The 21,692-nt window shown below is 35.4% G+C and overlaps 1 protein-coding gene across 1 annotated transcript in view; it reads left to right on the forward strand.

The window, feature by feature from the left end:
• The first annotated feature begins 8,731 nt into the window (after positions 1 to 8,731).
• Positions 8,732 to 21,692, forward strand: part of LOC121328589 (FERM domain-containing protein 4B-like) — a 57,744-nt gene continuing 44,783 nt past the window's right edge. Inside the window, exon 1 of the mRNA XM_041273382.1 lies at positions 8,732 to 8,874. The gene's annotated coding sequence lies outside the window, so the exon portion shown is untranslated. The remainder of the gene's footprint in view (positions 8,875 to 21,692) is intronic.

Here is a 21,692-nt window from a genome sequence, read left to right on the forward strand (position 1 = left end):
CCATTTCTGTTATCCTTGAACTTTGTAATGTCATTGACCTAAATTGTTTTTGTTTTTATAAATTAGAAACCAATCCAAAAGAAAGAACTTCTTAGATGTTGGTGATAAACAGTATGAGTTTGCATTGAATCTGCATACAGTACAGAAAACAGACGTTAAAGAAAGTTTCCCTTTCTCTGAGTTGGTTTGTTTTGTTTCTCCCAAGCACTTATACTGGTATCAAATTGAATTGTGCACTTTAATAAGCTATGTGTTCTAAGATAGTGTATATTGTTCCATTTAATATATATATATATATTTATAATAATTTCAAAACATTCAAAACAAAGTAGATACATTGAGGAAACAAAGAGGGCACATTTGAATTTATATATAACTATTATAACTAGTGTTAGCTAATTACCACAGTCTACAGTGTTCTCCCAGGAATTCATTGACTGATTGCTGGTTCTAATCTGTGTGCAACCTCATTCAAACAGCTAAGGATGTATGTGGCATGTATATATGACAAACTGCTGCATTAATGAACACCTCCTTTCAGTTACAGTTCGCAGTGTATTTACTGATGGATTAGCATAGTTGTTTTTGTATGGTAAAACCCATTGCACAATTTTAGTTGCAGTTGCATTTTAATTGTTTATCAAAAGACATTAATAAATGATGTGTGGCAACTGAATTAATTATGCAGATAAGGCCAAACATATGACATCTGGTTCTGCCTGTAGATTACACAGGATATTTAACTGTAGATATACTGAGATGCAGCATCAGATTTGTTAGTGAAGATGGATTTGGATATGATCCGGGGGGGGGGGGGTGCTTTAATTCATATGGAAAACTTTATCAGGCTCAGTAACACTGCCACATCTTTCCATCTGCAACATGAAAACAGTCTATAAAACACAATCTTATCTTGTTCCAGTATCAGACTTAGGCTGCCGTTGCTTCCAACTGTATTATGCGATCCGGTCTGGAACTGGAGATTGAACATTTGTTTATGATGTAATTCAAGTTATAGTTACAATTTTAGCTTAAGTTATAATGTTCATATTTTCAAGCATGTGAAAAATTTTAATTTGTAAAATTAAAATGATATCCCAAAGCAAGGGACTTCACCGGAAATAAAAACTGAGATATTTTGATTGTAACCAGGATTCCATTGTTATATACTTAATATAAAAATGATGACAAAATAGACAGTATTTCTTTTTAACAAAATTTGATTTCAAACAAGATTTGGAATGGCTAGAATGGCCCTATCTGTCTAACACCCAGGAATATTAATTCAATGAATGCTCTCAGAAGATGAAGCCACTGATCTTCATAACAAAACTAGATCTTATAGAGATGAGTTCATTAAGAGGTGTTGGATGTTTGCAAGGTGTGACAGAAATCTCCATAATGAAATTGTGGAACACAGAGGCGCTCTGGTTTTTGTAAACTAGAGCACTGGAGATTGCTGGCGGCCTGCAGTGAGGAGCCTGGAACCCCTGGGGAAGACTGGAGTGGAATGCAGTTTATCAGCTAGATATATTACAGCATCACTAGAACCTCCTGAGGTGCAAAAGGAATGATAGGATTTGGTATCTAACAAGAACATATATTTCCATATAAACAGCTACCTCTCAGTTGAATACTTGAAACCTGAAACCCTGGATTACAGTATAATGTATTCAAAATGACCGCATTACATTTTCTAACCCTGATAAATGAAACCCAACATGTACAGTGTTTGCATTTTTGTGTGGGTATGGGCCAGAATAATTAACAGTTGAAAGGATAGTGGTGCTTGATACAGATATAAAATAAGTTGCAAGCACTTATTGTAAGCAAAACATACCAACTATCCTCACTCTTAAATTTCACTATAGGACAGACTGACCTTTCAGTTGAGCTGGAATTGAATACAAAAATGACTACAAAAGATTTAGAAGTGAGTAATTTTTCGAGATTTATGATTATACTGTAAATACAGTATAATCGTAAATCTCGAAAAACTACTCACTTCTAAATCTTTTGTAAATACAGTATAATCGTAAATCTCGAAAAACTACTCACTTGTAAATCTTTTGTAGTCATTTTTGTATTACTTTAGTATAAATACATGTTAATTTGGATTCATATGTTGTTTTTTTTCTGACTTTATGTGAATGAAAAGACACACATTTGCCCGTTTTCCCACTGAAAATAGTGATATTTTGAAATATCACTGTCCTGGTCACAAAAGCAAAGTTTGTGGGGAATAATAGCCATTTTCTATACTTTTGAGGCATAAGCAATTAGGAAATAACACTTACTACCCAGGAACAAAAAAAAAAAAAAAAATTGTTACACGGTGTAATCAAAACCATACAAACCATTCTACCACTATAGTCATATCTGTCCAGTGTCAGAATGATTGCTGGGTGAGTATACAGGCCTAACATTTATAAGAAAGGAGAAATATATTACTGTAATACATATTCAGTACTGGTGTCCTCAAATCATTATCTTATGTCAAAAAAGGGCAATAACTTTGTTGTTTCCTGAAAAGATATTAGTACACATGTTTTGGTGTTTCAGTAGTATTCAATGTGTTCTGCAAAAGCTTAACATTAGCAAAGCCAGGTTACATGAATCCGAAATAACAATGTGTTGTTTGGAAAGAATGTGTTATTTGGGAAAGAATGATGTACATCTCTTTTAAGAAGGTAATTCATTAAGAAAAAAAAAATATTTCTTTCTAATACGCAAAGCTGATTTATGAGAAAATTCTATGTGCCCTCTTGATTGTAGTATACATTCAAAATGTACCATCAATTCAAGAAAAATCATATTGTATTTTAAATGGGATTTTAAAAGCAAGTGTTGAGCTCAACTAATAGACACTGCAAAGTGTAGCCTAGGTGGCTGATAAATTCAATGCATGAAGGAATATAGCTGGAGTGTAATCCACAGCCTGTGAAATAGACCAAACCCTATACCCCTGTCTCCCAACAATGCATCACAATTTCCATGCTCCAGACTTTACTATTTTCAAAAACATTGAATCCATCTGTGCAGTCTAGCTGCGTAAAACAGCACAATTCTTAAAACATAAATACTGTAAAATGGCCCTGTTATTAGAACAAAACAAAAAAAAATACAATTTGAAAAACAAGGCCTAATGAATCTGTGTTTTACAAGTACCAGTAGTATGAGGTTCACTTCAAAGCCGATGAAAGCAAGGTATTCTCATGTTGATTCCTGGCCATCATTGAGTGTCGGTATTAGGGTTATACATTTGGGGAATGTTTTTTACAATTGCACTTTTAGTGTATTGTAAGGGGGATCATTGAAAGGCAGGCCATACATGTCCACTACCTAGGCTACACTTATGAAAGCATTTCACTGAGCTGCGATCACTCTACACATACATTGCTCAAAAAACAGTCTATGTAAATACAGCTTAAGATCTGTACAGAAACATACAGTGCAAAGAATTACATTTTACTAATTGGTACAGCCCTTAAAGCTCAGTCATTTTGAACTGTATAGGTGTTTTTCCTTCGCGTGTCTATAGAGGTCGAAAAATCTTAAAATAGGCCCTTTAATTTACAAAGGCTCATAATCCAATTTGTGTTGGTATAAATCCTACTGAGCTAAACCCAGGCTAAGACCAAACTGTGTTATGCATTGAGTATTTTTAGTAGGTACCTACTATCACATATACCATTCAATTTATAAGAATAAAAACAAGTGGTATTATTGGAAACAAGTAGAACATAGGGATAGGAAAACAAATACAATAGTACTGTATTTAACTGTTGTGGAATTATAAGAAAATGAAGTTAGTGACAGGAATCAATACATCTTGAGTGGTATTTAGTCATATGGAAAATATTAATCCATAAAGATACATTCATTTATTTGTTTGTCGTAAGCATTGATAAAAAATTTTTTAAAAAAAACATGGTTTTATAAATATGAAAATATTTGGGATATTTAACAATAGATTTGCGGAATAGAAGCAAGGGCTGTGAGGAGTAAGCCCTGGGACTTGAAATAGGAATTATGTGCTTGCACCCTAAAGAAGATGACATACTTTCTCCTTGGCTTGTGGAGAGCCTTCCTCACAGAGGTGAGACCGAGGTGTTTGGTCTCCAAAGCTGGGGAGCAAGCGTTGCTTCCCTGCAAGGGGAAAATGAAAATAATAATATACATTTGAGAAAACTAGAGTTGCCCCAAACTAACCAGGAATGCCTACGCTTCAGGAGATCGGTTACAGAGGTGGCGCTGCATTTTTCAAGAGGGGAGGATGGTGGAAAACACGAAAAACCAGACAGAGTATAAGTGTTCGACCCAGGGCTTAAATAGGGAGGTTGATTAATAGATTAGCTTGATTAACTAGGGAGGACCCCCTCCACCTGCTGCCCGAACAACCCCCAATGGTTACAATAAACTGCTGCATCCTGGTACCTTTGCTGTAGATCACATGATCTGATTGCAGCTCCATTACAATGAATTACAACACGGGATATGATTAGGTACCAGGAAGCTGTTTTCATCTATAGCAGATCTGCAAATCCCAAATTAAAGCATAAAGATCAAGCAAAAAATACAAAAGGTATTTTAACAAAGAACGTTGAGACTAAATTGATTGGACTAATAGGATGAAAATGGATTTTAAACCCTTGGTTAGCACTATTTTAAGCATTATGGTGTTCACTGTGTAACTTTAACATAATTCAAGCTGTCAAGAACGAGACTGCTTTTACAGCTCTGTGGGTCGATGGGCTTCTTAGTGTTATGGCAATATTGTTTGCGTTCCATTGCATTTCTATGTAGCAAAAGCTGCCAATAATCTTATAGTTTATAGCTTGAAACACAGCCGCATTCAGAGGTACAAAACATTGTCATACAGAACTATAACCAGCGCTTACACATAAATCAAAGAAATATTTTATTGTGGCAATTAAAAATATCTTCTCTTGTGAGGGGAGGGGGAAAAAAGCATCTTAGTTACTTACTGCTTTATTCAAACTTATTGATTCCCAATAAAATCATCATTGTTTTATGGCAGTCTTGTCTGCAATTAAGTCAATTTGTATCCATTCCTGGCTTAACTAAAGCAAGCAGTGGTGTTTTTAATGTAAGTTTTTAAATCCCAAATGTATTAAAGCCTTTTTAAACGCGGTTACTGTACTACTGTTTAGAACTTTCTCTATCATCTTAGAAAATAATATATTTGCATACCCATCATTTCTATTAGTTTTCTACAGAGTATTACATTTTTACTTGCATGAGTAATGGAAAAGGAATATGTTTTAGTGAGCTCTAAATGTACTTCAATTATTAACTATATAATACATTTACTCTTTATAGGCTCTATAAATTTGTGCGATATTAGTTTATTAATGTTTTTTTTTTTTTTTTCAAATCACAAATTATTATTTTAGTTCATAGATTTTTTCAACTGGTCTATTTAAAATAGCATGGTGGAGACATACCCCCAAGGAATATAGGATAAATGCCTTTTATGTATTTTTTGATCAGTTTACGACTGAACCAATCCTCTATATTCCACGGGCAACATTTGTTATTATATTGCTCTTGCCCCAAGGATTGCATGCCAGTAACAATAATAAATCATGCTATGGATCTTTATCAGTTAACCTCAGTATCCATTCACCATGCTTTATAATTCAGCGAAGCACTTTGTTTAGGAGATTGTGAATTTATTGATACATACTATAGTGATTATTATAAAAAAGAAAGAAAAAGACAAAGCCATTCTGAGTCAAAATATTTTTTATACGTGGTTTTTAACCATTTAACAGACCATTTTTGTCTGAATTGGCACCTTTTGGGTTTAAAATTTCAGCTGCAACTTTGATTTAAAGCAAGTTTTCTTGTAGTATCCAGTTTGAAAGAGGCTGCAAAATAAGTAAAGCAGATCTCACGTGGCAAATTTAAATGTCATTCATTTAATACTAAACTATCATCTCTTGAAATTACCAAAAATTACCAGAATAATCTATGCTTATTTCAATATGTGTGGTGGTACTGTATTTGTTACAATTATCTCAACGCAATTACCCCATTAATTAGTATTAGTATTAGGGAGTATTCCTTTCCTGAATAAGAAAGCACTGTTTTTATGTATGTATGTATGTATGTATTTATTTTTGTAATCAGGACAGCTCTTGCTTCTCAAGGTGTCTTTGATACCTCGCCTCCTTTCTTATTTTTGTATTTGTTTTTTGTTGTTGCCATGCAATTGTGTGCTGTTTTTGTTAACAGAAATTTATCAAACACAGTAAAGGCATTTCCCAGTACAAGTACTCATGTAGTTGAAAAACATAACAAATTGCAAATAACCAAAAATAACATCAATAGATCTAAATAGCACTTTTTAACAATTTGAAACCATAGTTTAAAATAAACTGAATGATTCACTGTTTTAATTATAATCAGTATGCTTATAGATGTGGGGACCTAACCAGAGGCAAATACTGTCTGCTTTTCCCGTAAGGAACTGCATAGCGACACCGCCTGTTGAGACTGGATTTATGTCAGCTTTAGTCTGCAGGCATTAAATCAGAATATATATTTTTTCAAATCTAGACAACTTATGAATGCACTTAAACAACCTACAACCTATTTTATTTTTAAAAAGTTATACTGTTTAAACCAATTTAAACACAGCATACCATAAAAAAACCGCACACACAAACATACATGACTGGCTAAAAATACAGAAGACAATTGTGAAATCAAAATAGTTTTATATTGGGTTTTCATTAACCTCAGGCAAAACAGTAGTCTGGATACACTGGCCCTGATTATACTCAGCCTAATAGCCTAATGAGATAGTCTTTCTTAGACGGTTACAGAATTACAAGGGTGGGGGTCTGAGGGGGGCTGTTGTTGGGAACAGCGATTCCCTTGGGCAAGATATTTAAGGCTTTGAAGTAGACTTTGCCACCAGTGGCCTGCTAACAGCTTGTTAAGTTCTACCAAGGACCTCATTTTTTTCAGACCTTTTGAGGGTTTTAAACACTATGTTTATCCTTCAAATTCTATTCTTATATCCTAGAACCTGTGCAGTATCCTAGTTGAACTGTTGCTTTAGCCACAAACCTTATTCCATTGTTAAGTTCTTCTGCAACAAAGAGACCCACCCTTCCTTTCCCCTGACAATTTCCACAAATTGATTTATTAGAGCTGCCATGTTCAAAAAGGCAATGTATACCTGGTACAGTGAACCATACCTTTAAGACTGTGATGCTGGGGGAGATTGTGGCTTTACAGTAAGTTCAACATAAAGATGCAGGGATATTAAAACCCAAAGAGGTTTCTCAAACATTGTGTTTTGTGTACACATCAAATACACACTTAGGAACATGATGCCATGATAAAGTATTATTGTTTTTCTAAAAAGCTATTATTTTCAAGACAGAAGAATGAGAAATTGGTAATATTCATAAATTCTTCCTTTAAAATTTAATGTGGACCTATTTGTGGTTCAATATCTAAACATTCAAAAAATGTATTTATTTATTTTATGTAGAAATGTATTTAATTATTGACGTTAGTTGAAAGGAAAGGGGGAACCAGATTTCTATTACATCCATATTTATATTTTACAACAAAGACTTTCTAACACATTCATTCCTGGGTCAAGTGCAGCATGTGGTATGCTGTGCAGTGTGATAGAGATTATATACGCAGCTGCAGCATTTCCCTGCTTGCTGTGCATAGGTTCTTTTCCTTGATACCAGTGGGAGTAGACTGGTGTTTTGTCATTGGTATTTGAGAGAGGATTTACTATTTTTTCATTATTTGTTCATTTTTCATTAGTCGGACTGGTCATCTTTTATTGTAAAATGATAAACACTATATACAGGAGGTGACATTCTAGATACTACATACTGCATATTAAGATAGCTTAGGATAATATATATATATATATATATATATATATCTATATATATATATATATATATATATATATATGCTTCGAAGATTAAATCCATAATAACATAATAACCACAGGTTTATAGTTTCATTCAGCAACTAGGAGGTAGTTGCCATTTTGATTAATTTTGTTAACAACCTTTAAACCTATTTAAAAGGAAAGCTGGTTTAGCTTTGACAGACTCATACTGGGTCTCCACAGTCAGATGCAAAATATGCCTATACAGTTATTTTCCCCTCTGACCCTTATAATAAATGTCAGTCCTATATTTAGCATTTGTTAATGGAGCATTCATCAATTTACACAAATAATATTTTACTGTAACTGTCAATTTAATGTGTGGAAATACATGTCATACTAATGGAGTCATTGTGAGTAGTATATTACTGTCAGTGTGTTTCTTAAACCTAGTCTTTAGCATCTCTGTTGTAGATTAAGCCAATTAGTGCTGCACCAGGCAGTAGTGGACTCCCTCGTTCATTTTTATTTCTATACTGCACATACGCTCCTGTACTGTATGTGCACACGTTTAGGGGCAGCGCTTTACCATCGCCAGCGACCACGTCGTTACGTTCCATCTACCACTGTACCAGCAAAGCAGTGCTTTGGCACGGGCAAAGGGGGCAGTACAGTAGTAATGTTGCACTGGCAGCGGCAGCTGCAGAGGGAAATTAAAGGGCTCAGCAGTAGCTGCAAGGGAGGAACAGAGGCGAAGGCGTGGTGTGATGTGTGGAAGTGTGAACTGCCTAGATATGCGGAGGCAGCTTCCTGACAACAGCAGACAAACATACTGGTGTGTGTTGTAGCCTGGTATGCTGTAGAGGCTCGGTGGGGGGAAGGCGAGAAGGGTTTAATAGGGTTTACGGAAGACCTGCTGGAGATCCTGTTAGGCAGACGGGGACTGAAAGGAAAGAAACAGACAATAGAAAACAAAGGTGAGCTGCTGTTTGATATCGGTGCTATCGGTGGTCGTAAAATGCACAATGCTCAAATAAATTTAGTGTCCTCATGGATTTACTTCAAAGATAGCTTTGTTATTTTTTATGTGCTGTAACGAGAACTTAATAGCCGATTCTTGCATTTTGTTATTGATATTAGTGTAACCTGAAATCGTTAGATTTCATTTCTCAGAATGTTAGATATTGAAATATTAAGTCGATCCATTCCATGCAGTTGTCATGCTGCACATGCAGGAAGAAAAACAAAAACAAAAAACAAATACTTGACATTAAATGAGGCGAAGTCTGAACTGCGGTGATGTCTGAATCTATTATGTCTCCCGGTACTTTGCAAAAGTATTGTGTAGCTGAAAGATGGACTGTATGAATGCATTGAATAGAAGCAAGGTGTCGTATTCTGGCTGGAGCATTGTGTAAGCATTGCTGTAAGAAAATGCATCGCTTGTGCAGCACGCAAGTACAATGTGCCCGACCTTCTGCCAAAAATGTCAAGCTAAGTAAGGCTTAGTATGAATGACACAGTAACACAGTTACCTCGCATGCACTGCAATGTCGTATATATATATATATATATATATATATATATATATATATATATATATATATATATAACGTAAAGTACATATAGTAATCATTAACGTAAAGTACATGTTCTTCTTACCTTGAACAAGAGTTCCTGGCAACTGCATTGCTGTCCAGGTCCACATCTGTGTCTTTATTAATAAAAGTCAAGGGAGTCTCATTAATAGTCTATTGCTGTACAGTTTGGGCAGAGATATGAATCCAACAGACATTGACCTGTCATTACTTATTTATAAAATTGCTCCAGTGCATTAATGAAGGCATTTCATCAGATTAACCTATTATTGTAGGTATAGATTGAATGTGGTATGGTAAAGTAAAATACATCAGATCATGTTTTCAAACGTTCTTTTTTTTTGTTCAGCAGATTTGACGAGTGAAATGAATATGGATGTACTGAAAATAAGAGACTATTACACAGTGTTTATATTATGGTGAATGAAGAACAGGAGAAATGTATCTTAAGTGAAAGAAATATTCAACTTCAGTACTTTCATAGACACACATATTGGGTTTTTGCTGCTGGGTCATTTCAGGAAAATGGTGCATTTGTCATACTGATAAGTCATCAATATCAGACTAATGGCAAGCCTGTGGTTTTTATAGTAATTGTTCTATCCTAATACACAGATATTTGATCATTAAAAAGTCACAGACTTGCCTGTATTTTGATATTGATGACTTATCCAGTGTAACAAATGTTACATTTGTATTCAAGGACTGTGCTGTGCTGTGCTGTGAATGGCCCTGTATAATATTAGAGCTTTCATTACCAAAGGTTGTGTTTGCTAGTTTGCATCTGTACGCTTGTAAAATATATTTATTTAAGCTTTGTTGTACTTTGTAATACATTACAAACCTGGTTGTGAAGTTGATAACATCCAAAAAAGATCAAATATAAACCTGAATCTAATGAATATTTATAGTATTTAACAGCAGTTACAGAAGTGAATCCATAACCTTTTCCAACTGTGGTTACAGTTATATTTTAACCTGTATTTATATTCAGAAAGCAGAATAAATCACCCACAGAAAGATGAGATGCATGAACAACAACCAAAAAAGCTATTCTGTAATTAAAACAACTTAGAAGATGCATACCAATTGAGAATGCATTTATAAATGCAAGCATTGCAAATACACTATACTAAAATGGCACCAGTGCTTGAAAACAATAATAGTACAGGTCCCACTCTTTTTGATCATGAGTTGGCTGCTACATGACAACAGTGGTACAGCTATTTGTTTACCAGTGCTGCTGCAAACACAAGGGCATGTTTACACTTGTTCAATGCCCTTTAAGCGCAGGTGGCAGGCATTTGTGAATGTTTTAGAGAAAGAAAACAGCGACAATCGGCACTCAATATTAAATCTTATGTCAAGCACTTAACTTCCTGCTTTCTGTGAAAAACAAACAACTGTCTTAAGTGCCTGTGCCGAATGACCTCAAAACTTCTATTGGGGAAAAAAAAGAGAGAAAAAATAAGCCCGGTACTGATTATATTTCGATATACTGTCAGGCATTACACTCTGAATGACTGGAATTATACATACAAATTTGTTGTATAAGAAAAAAAAAACGGTAGTCACAGTTATAAACGCCTGTTTGTTGAATTTGGTTCATTTGGCCATTGTAAATCCATAGTAAATTATATATGAGGCTGGAAAATAATATTATACTATCCCATCTAAATCAAATGGTTAACATGCTGTTAAATATTCAACCAGAGCCACAAATTCTTCCAAGAAAGAACCAAATCATTTTTTAGGACAGACCTTATTGGGCTTGACAAATGCTTCAAATCACACTGTCAGTGGCTTCAAACCTATAAATAAAAAGTGTATTATAAATAATCAACAACCCACCCCCAGGACTTAAAAATGGAACACGCAATAGTACAGAGAGTTCTAGGCGTGAATGACTGCTCTAAAAGAGGCCACTCAACTTACACTAGAAAAAGGGACAACAAAAAGCCATGTATTGTGTTGTGTTCAGTTGCTTTTGAATGCGGTCAGCTATTCCAGTTCAATAAAGCTCTTAACTGTCACAGAAGATTCCATCACTGGTATTCAGCCAGCGTAAATCAGGGTACATTTATGGCTTTAGCAATGTAATATACCATTCTAAACCAAGTCATCGCGAACAGTAACCTGTTGAAGAGAAAGAGCAACAATGCTGGTCTTCAGGATAAAGTTAAATATATATTTTTCTTTTGTTGAAAGCAGTTCATGGTGCTCACTTATGTGGTATTTTATTGATAATGCTAGGTGCATTTTGTAAAAAGTCAGTCAAAATGAGTCTCCTTTTTTATTTATTATCAATTTCACACACTGTTTTAACAATGCTGGAAACTGATTAGTTTGAACACAATCACAACACTCACTTTTGTTTGCTGGCAACCACTGAGAGGAGACCCCCTGTGTTTTGTTGGGCTTAGGGTTATGGTTGGGATTTGAGTGTAATATTGATCATTTTAGTAACTCCAATTGGCAATGTGTGCTGTTGAGTTAACATTAGCATACAAACTACAGCACTCACTCAAAGTGATCAGAAAAACATAACTGTTTCTTTGTTATAATAGCATATGATATAATTTATTAAGAGTTACCAAGTGTGTAGATAGTCAGGTAGGTGTTGTATAATTTTTATCAGTTTGTCTTACAGTTATCCAAGTGGTGAATCACAATAATTTAAGTTTTTAAAGATGATTCCAACTGCAATCATTGGAACAGGGCAATGAACAAAAGAAACATCCCATTTCATCACAGATAGCAAGTTCTGCATGGTCCATGATTTATTTATTTTAAAATTTAGAATTACCAATTATTTTACTCCTGATTTTTTCACAATTTTGGAATGCCCAATAATTCAGCCTGGCTCACAGCTGCAAACCCCACTCTAACTCGGGAGAGACGAAGACGAGCACTCGCGGCCTGTCTCAGCTCCCCAGGGATTTTGTTCAGAATTGTGGAGGAGTCTTTGACAGGAATACATCCTGTAATTAATTTAGCTTATCAGACAACCACTTATTTCCAGGCAATCTAATACTTATAGGTAATGATTCAAGTGAAATCATTTTCTATTTTCTACAGCACACACAGTAGAAAGAGCTATAAAATAAATAGGGCCTCTTCTGCTTCAGTATTATCTCAAGGAAAGTAATAGCTTTGCCCCTTTTTGACGCTTCACAAGTAGAATGGTCTAATGCTGCCATTTACGGTAAGCGTGTAATGGTTCACACATTACCAAGCTCTATTCCTGATCAGTTTTAAATTACCAGCCAAAAGAAAAAACAAACAAACAAAAAAAAATGTATACAAAATAAATTTAAAAATACCTTCCATGCATGAGCATCCCAAAGAAATGTATTGTACGTTTTGTTAGGATTTACGGCATAATAACGGGAAGATGTACTTCTACCCACCCCCATTTACGCTCTTGGGACACCATGTAAAGCAGCATCTAAAGGGCTGGCAGCATGCCTGGGGTGTGTACTAACGCCAGGTCACAAAGATAGCTGAGGTCAAATACCTTCAGGGTTAAAGCAGTATTTTAAAACTCATTCCGACATTGTAGAGTTGTGATGGAAATACCATTGATTCACTCGTCAACCAATACATTTATTTAATTTGTCCTAGAAGTCCTTCAGTGATGCAGTAATGCTATTTATTCAGATTTAATGGGGTTATTTTTTTCAGTCATCTTCGAGTTTTTTATGCAAGTGATTAGAATTACAGTATAGCAGGAGTATTCATTTCAGCACTTGAAATACAGTATAACTAAGCATTTGGTATCAGCTATCGTGTTTATTTATAGAAGCTGACTGACTGCAGCATCCTACAGGAGCAGAAATATAAGATAATATGCGGCAATGACACTTATTTCCTGACCGGTGGTGTTCCAAAGTTATCATAATATAGTGTGATCCTTTGGCTAATCTGTGTGAAAAATGAATACTTTGTTGTATAGCGCTAAAGTATTTTTTTATATGTGACAGTAGTCCCATGAGAAAAGATCTCTGCTTAGTGCTGGGACACAGTGAAATCTGTGTGGCTTTAAAGAAAATAGCTGAAAAGGATTAGTTATATTCAGTTGCTTTCCATATCTTTTTCTTATGGTACAAGTAACGGTAAAAATGGCCAGGTAAAATTTGCTACAAAGTGATCTTGCATAGCAAAAGACTACTGGGACTATTGACTACTAAGGGTCTGATAACATGGTTAGCTTCACTTGTGGGTTATTTTTGTACATTCTTAAGGGAAATTAGTTGGGGGGGGGGGGGGGGGGGGGTCTCAATTCCTGTTTATAACAAAGATACTTGACTATCCTCTTCAGAACAGAGAGTGTGTGGAAAGTGTGGTCTGTGCATTGGAATAGCAGATATTCAGTGCCTGCATCCACTGAAGAAGAGGTGTGTCACATGGTTGTTGGAGGTAATGCTCATACACTAGTGGTTGCACTAGTAAAGAGTTTGTGGATCGATCTAGTGCTTTTTAGGCACTTGGGTATCTGAAAGCAAAAAATGAGTGATAAGAGAAAGGAACAGATTGCAGTAGGCAGCCAATATGGAAAATCCCACACACAATATAGACAACATAATGTAAGTGCATTTGATACATGCCCACTCAGAGAATGATTGAGCCCTTATCAAAGTTAGTACATTTGCACAGTATTTTTACCCATGCCAACATTTACCACACTTTCACAATGTTTTTACTATACTTTACTCATACTACAGTAAACTTGTATAAAGGAAGACCCAAACAATTGCCTTGTTAGTCCTTACTTTGACCTACCATTAATAAGGAAAAAACCACACGGAGACTGCTTTATTATAAAAAAGAAATGGACCCTATTGGAATGGATTTGGAATTAATGTGTTGTCAACATTAGTTTTCCAGTTGATTGTTTATTTTTTTCCCTCCATTTGATTAGCAGTGTTATTTTTATGTTTTTTTTTGTTTTTTTTTTTGTTTGTTTGTTTTGTTTTGTTTTTTTCCCCCAATTCTGGGAAACTAATGTTAGGCAACTGTTGCGATTGGTTTATTGCTATGGCACAAAATAAAGGATTTAATGACAATTTGATGAGCTGCCTGCTCAGTAAACCTTAAAATACTTTAAACATCATTTTGTTAGTTTCCACAGTGCCGTCACTATAATAATAATAATTTCTTGATTTTATATAACGCCTTTCGGGGATCACAAAGCACTTTACATACATAAATGACAATAATCAAAATAATAAAAGCAGCAATGAAAACAGCACTACATGAAAATTACAAGAATAAAATAATAACCTTGTGTCCCTTTCTCCTACTGTTCAGGCTGGACGTTCGTCCTCACTGAACCACTAAGCCCAGGATTTAGCTCCCTTTTTATACTATGTGGCTGGGGCTTGATTACCAGTCAATTAATCAATCAAGACCTAGCTACATTCCGCACATGGATTTGGCAGGAATGGGATTTTAACCCCATCCCTGTCGAATTTAAATTCAAAATACCCAAACTTTATTTGTAAATCAAACAAAACCACACTATTTGCATGCGCAGGGCTTTCGCCCTGCCACAGCTTCCAGCATACAATAATAGTTAATAATTAACCATCATCTTGTCAACAGCTTGATATATTTTTTGTGGAAACTGCTTTTGAAATATTAATGCCACCGGGCTCCTTTTAGACTGACATGATTGTTCAAACTACCCGAGGTTTGGGCCAGACTTCCCCTGTGGAGAAGCATTTGCCAACAATAGGTGTACAATCTCTCTTCTGAAGGGTATTGTTACATCATATTGACCTCTTTTGTTGAGTTTGAAACTGGATTCCATCACTGCTGTATTTGTTTTTTCTTACCATATCAATAGACTCAGTTTTCCTTTTTACTTTCTCAGTTTCTTATTGAAGAGTATATTTGGTTACGCAAAGGCAATAGTTACAGATAATTGTGCTTTCCTATTACGACCTATTCACATGTATTATCAGTAAAAATACAATCATGAGTTAAAGCTGTAGAAATAAATAAAAGTGTTTCTTGCTGAGACTACAAAGGATGGGTGGTGGTGGTGGGGGGGGCGGGGGAGTCACATAACTGATTGGTTTGTTAACAGATGGCGTCCGTGAAATGTGTGTTGTAATATATATTGTAAAATATATTGTTTACTTTATCTGGACAACAGACAGATGGAATATTGTGGACTTGTTACTGTACGTATCCTTCCAGAACAATTTAAACACCAATAGCAGCCCATAATGTTGTAATAACAGACCAAAGCTGTTCATTGTTTTGTTTGTGACCTGAGATGCATAAATTTGCTAGAGCTTTTCCCTTTTACACATTATACCTTTTAGTGATGATTTTACAATTGTTGTGGTACAGTCAAGTTCCACTCTGATTGTTTCAAGAGGAAGAGGACCCCCCCCCCCCCCCCCCCCCCCCCCCCAGCCCCCCACACTACCTCTCTAAACTTGTTGAATTTCCTTGAGATATTCGGGTGCTTCTATTGACTAAGAGCTCCATTGACCCAGGAAGTATCGCTCTTCCTGTTGTTTTCATTCTGTAAATAGATTAAGAAAAACATCCTTCTGCAGACTGAAACAGTTGTGTGCTATTGCGTCTCTGTACAGTGTAGATGTTGATCTCCTCCAAGCTTACTTTTAATTCTAGTTAAACACACCTTTTTAATGTTGGCGGTGGTTTGCTGCAGGATATTTGATTGTTTCCCAGGTTCGTTTCTGGATCAAGTCAAGCCCCGTGAAAGACATGATGTGATGTTGACGAACAGGTTTTAAACGTTTAGAATGATTAGGGTGTGAGACGAGGGTGTAAAACCACAGTAAACAAAAGTGATTGGCAGGGGACTAAACATTTATTTTTGTCAGAAAGTAATTATCTTCCTAAAACTGAGCCATGAGGAAACTTGAGAGGCATGACAGAATTATCATATATTTGGAATGTTTCATGACCGTTTATCCTCCTTTAGTGTACAACTCCTTTACTGTGCTTTACCATGAAGTCAACCTTGCTTTTTTCAATGTGAAGAACTTTATTTATCTGCATCATGCTTGCCTACGTTCTACCATGTTTTAGTTGTTGATAATGGTACCAGAGAGTACATTTATTACATCTATGGCATCTAAACCTTTTTCACATTATGTTACTTAAAAATGAATGGTATAATTTTGGTATGTTTGTATGTGTGTGTTTGCAAATTATTAAAACTGAATTATAACATTTGATAGAAACTGATATTAACTAATATATCAAAGTGAGTTTTCTGATTGGAACGACAGCCATATCTCCTGTATGAACCTCTCCTGTAACTGAAATGTAATTCAGTTAAATCTGTTTGTTAGCAGAAGGCCTTGCAGGTACTATATTACTTAATCCTCTTTAATCCACATTAGGCAAATGATATACTGTATATATGTTTTAAAAAAAATAATAATCACTGCTTATTAACTTCTTTATTTGTTTTAAATTATATTGTTAACAGCTGTGATTTTTGCTCTAAAAACACACATGTGGTAGCTATATAATAATTCCATCTGTACACAATTATACTGTGCATTACATAACATTTCACCAGCCATTTTAAACCTTATGGTGAAACAGAGTGTTTCACCATATGGCTATTCATGCAGCACAGAGAGTGAAGCCTCGGTTTCTGGACCCTCAGGTGGAGCAGAATAATGTAAACTTAATCTGACAAGTTAAGATATTCTTGGCCATCTCTGGAGAAAAACAAACAGTTTTCATGAAGGCAAATTAAATTAATAGGCTTGAAATTTGCAGGAAAGCTAAAAACAAAACAAAACAAAAAAAACCTCATCAAATGTAAATCCTTTTCTAAACCCAGGATTCCTAAATCGATTGGGAGAATATTTTGTGCATAGGACATGATTTGTATTGTATTTTCAAGTCACAGTGTGTGGTTCTTGCACACCCCAAATATGTTACAGTCCAACAGCTGTTCAAAGGGTAGAGAATGGTGCCATATGTACCAGGGTTTTTAATCCCAGGCAAAACAGACATTTCAGAGGGTCGGCAGTGGCACTTTGTTTAGCAAAACTAATCCCCTCCTCTATCCTACCCAAGTAAAAGCGTGCCTGACATATCACAAAGAAGGTTTGGATAAGTCACAGATTCAATGTACTATGCATGTATTTATGTAGTTACTTTATCTAGGCTGAGGAATGAAAATGGGATCACTGCAGTTTCAAGTTATAATTAATGTTTGATCATCTTGATGGTAGTTTAATATTAAATACTGTTACATATTCATGCAGTGGCTGAAGGAAATAATGAACTGGGACAAGGGTCCAGATAACCATATATGACCCATGAATGCTAAAATAGCAAGTAAGACTCAGATTAGAAAGCATTCTTTTGCAGTAACACCCTTAACGGAATCACAGCTCTGTAGAGAAACAGATTTAATTCCCTAGCATGAACCCCACATTGCAGTTAATGCACACTTACATTACACAGCTGGCAACAGGCAGCATGAGGCCTGCTTCTATAAGCAGCTGCTTCACTTGCATGCCTGGACCTGATGTAGTTGAATAGTTCTTTATGTGAAGTCAAACCATTTAATCAGTTTTTCTTGATTTGATTTTTCTGAAGAAAACTAAAATGATGTTAATGTAACTGTCAACTTGCATTTTTTTAAATGTAGTTTCTTTCAGACAGTCTATTAAATTTTAGCAGCAAATGACCAACTAAACTATGATGAAGCCTTGTTTATGTTATTATTATCACCATTTCATGTACACAATGTGTGCTTTTATTTTTTTCACAGTTCCGATAAATATCATGTTATAATGTAATTCCTTGAAAACCACCATCTTTTTGCTCTTTTTAATAGAAAGCCTGTCTTGAAGCATTTTGTGTTGGTTAAAGTGATTTCAGCAGAGACAAGCCGAATGTTTAATAAAGAACTGTGAATTATTTACCACAGAAAGTATTTGCGGCTCCAGTGATAATATTACTACCGCTGTTTCCAGAGAACATATAATGCTATGCTATGTGTACCATGTGCCAATTTAACAGATTCAGCATACACAGTAAATATACAAGTTACTGTAGTATAGTTACTATACTTGTTTTATGTCTAACATAGAGTGTGTAGGTTGTGTACAGTAGTTTCAGGTAATTTATTTGTTTAAGTCTGTATTTTTTGTATTTCCTAAGCCTACAAAAACCACTATAACTAATCCTGTGCAGCAGTATGCTGTTATGTAGTGAGTCAAATATTGCCCTCTAGTGGAACCAGCATTTAAGAAATGTGAGTTTGCTCTTTTGTGAGAAATTTTATTGATTGGTGGAAAGCTTTCCTGACTTTAAACTGTCTGATGATGTCAGGAAATGTACATGCTGTTGTGTTGTGTTGGGCCAGATAACATCGATCAGAGTGATTTAAATACCTTGGAATGTGTTATAAATTGAGCAACGGTATTCTGTCTGGTTAGTGAATTGTTAAATTTATGCAGTTTGTGTATTCTAAAACTAGTGTGCTTGTTACAATGAACAAGTCAAGCCCCCTTGCTGACAGCACAGAAATACAGCCTGCTTCATCGCCAAGGTTATCTGGGTTACAGAACGCTTCTAAATTTGCCAAGAATCTAATTGATAAGGAAAAGATGAGAACACTCTGTTGTAAAATGCTAATCTAAAATTCTAAAGCTAAAATTCCAGTTGGTATCTCTTAAATGTTGAAGAAGCAAGCCTTGTTCTGGCAGTGGGGTTGTGGATCTCTGCTACAAAGCAGTATTCACAGAATCGAGTTACAGTGCACTAAATGAATCAGCACATCAAACTTCCTGCAACAGGCATGCTAATGCCATTAAGGGGTTTGGTTTTGGAGCAGATTTCTTTATCACTCTTTTCAAGAGCCTTCTGCAATGTATTTTAAAAGGTTTATTGAAATGTGGATTGTCCATTTACAAGAAATTTGTTGTATATTTAATATAAAATAGTTTTGCACTATAGCAGTAGTGTGTCCCTGTTGATCAAAAATAGCAGGGGTGAGGATCGTCTTTTATTTTGTATTTGTCTAATGTGATTTAAGTTCTCAATAGGGGAATAGCCAGAAGATTCTGAAGAAATGAGTGATGACAATCAGTGAAAGAAACATTATATATAATTAAATGTACTGTATACACCAGGTGCTGTGACTGTTGAACCTGTTTATTTCAGCAGCTGACAGGAGCAGGATGGCAAAGAAGATTAACTGGTTGTCAAATAAACAACCACAAATACTGTCCAATGTCGGAGAACAGGAAAAGCAAGACACCGTATGTACCAGAGGTGCTGGCTGCATCAGTGATCCCTGGAGAAGGAAATTAAATTCCTTTCCTATTGAGTAAAGATGAAAACCAGCTCTGCTGGCTCTTTAAGTGGATTGGTGTCTCCTCTCAGGATGTTCTTCCCCTGTCAGACACAAAGAGATGACAGCCTAGGGTGTGTAGGGAGGATCTGATGCATGCCGTGCCAGTCGCTGTGCTATAGAACAAGAACAATGCTGAGCTGTGCTTGGGTATGCCAGTTTTTCATATGAACACTCAAGTGATTATTTTGTTATTTATTTTTTTATTTGTTTGTTTAGTGCCATGAAGCGCAGCAATAAAAGATAGATACAATAAATGTAATCCTTTATCCTGTAGTACACTCTCAGCCAGCTAGGGGGCCTGTGTCTGTCTACATTGTTCCTGCTGTCCTTTGTATGTGAATTAGGAAGATGGAAGATCATGGTCTGCCCAAATCGTTTGCTTTCCGTATATATTTATAAATCAGCTTTTATGTGAAATCAGAAGCTGCTCCTAATTCATAATGTCATATCGATTTTAATTCATAATTGTAAGTCCAAAAAAAGTGATTCTCTCACTTACGTTGATAAGCACATTCCAATTATTGCTTAAAATGTCTTACACAAAACAGCAGAAGCCTTTTGTTTTAATTGAGCTAAATGAAAGGGGAAATATAATAAGGAAAGCCGTAGACAAATGAATACAGTGACACTAGCAGAACTCCAAAGGAAACAGTTGGCATTTTATTAATTCTGGGCATGTTTGTATCAGTAAGGCACCTGCTACTGAGACACAGCAGGCCTGCACTGTCAGCATACAGCCTGTGCTAATTAATTTTGATCTGTGGTTCAGTAGACCATGTGATTGTATTGTGTCTTGTGTCAGACACTGATGATGACACCCATTAAGTTAATACCCAAAAGGGTTAATTTAAGACAATTATTGATCGGTGGGTAAATCTATGCAAATGATTATTCAAAGTATTATTAAGAAAACCTGCAACCCTTTTCTAAATACTGCCACCCTTAAACTTGCATATGGGGACCCCTTTATGTTGTATTTATTTGGAGTAAGTGATATTCAGAAAGTGTTCAAATTGGGGAAAGCACCAGCAGGATTAATATAAAAGAAAGCAGCGCTTGGATCTGCTGCAGTTTAGTTCACTAAAATAGACCCCCCGGTCAAATTATAAAACTGCTTTTATTGGCACACCTGGCATGCTGACTTATTGACTACTACAAACCTTTAGAAAGGTATGGTATTATTTCACATCATAAAAATGTTAAAGATGGATTAAAAAAAAAAAAAAACGGATTTAGCTCCACAACTTTGGAGCAAGTAACTGTGTTCTGGATCAAATTACAAACATATAAAAACAGAAATATGTTGTCTTCATTAAAAAAAATGTTCTTGTACAAATATTGGGATAGTGCAACTGTTTAATATATGTATTTAAATATTCGTCAACAACAATACAAATGCTATTAGACACAGTTTCAGGATTTGTGTTTTAGAGCAGGCTCTTCAGAATGACATCCCCGAAAAAAACAAATAAATTACTGAACACTGAAACTACACATTCATTTTTATGTATTTCAGAACGCCTCTTGCATAAATATTGTTTTGGATTTTTTAAATGTCTCTATTTAAGGTCACCAGAAGAATGAAATGACAAAGCATAGTGTAACAATAGTTGTGTTCCTGTGCCGCTGACATATGAAAGCCAGACTTTAAAATAAGTAAGTAGGGCAAATGACCTTTATAGTCCTTGGCAGAGTCTTCTCCAGAGTCCACTATATAATAATAATATGTAATAATATATTTGTTTTTATATCTCGACTTTCATAGTGGACCACCATCTCAAAGCGCTTTACAGAGTCACTTACAATAGGACATTGATTTAACACC

The sequence above is a fragment of the Polyodon spathula genome, chromosome 16 (assembly GCF_017654505.1).
Source record: "Polyodon spathula isolate WHYD16114869_AA chromosome 16, ASM1765450v1, whole genome shotgun sequence".
Lineage (NCBI taxonomy): Eukaryota > Metazoa > Chordata > Actinopteri > Acipenseriformes > Polyodontidae > Polyodon > Polyodon spathula.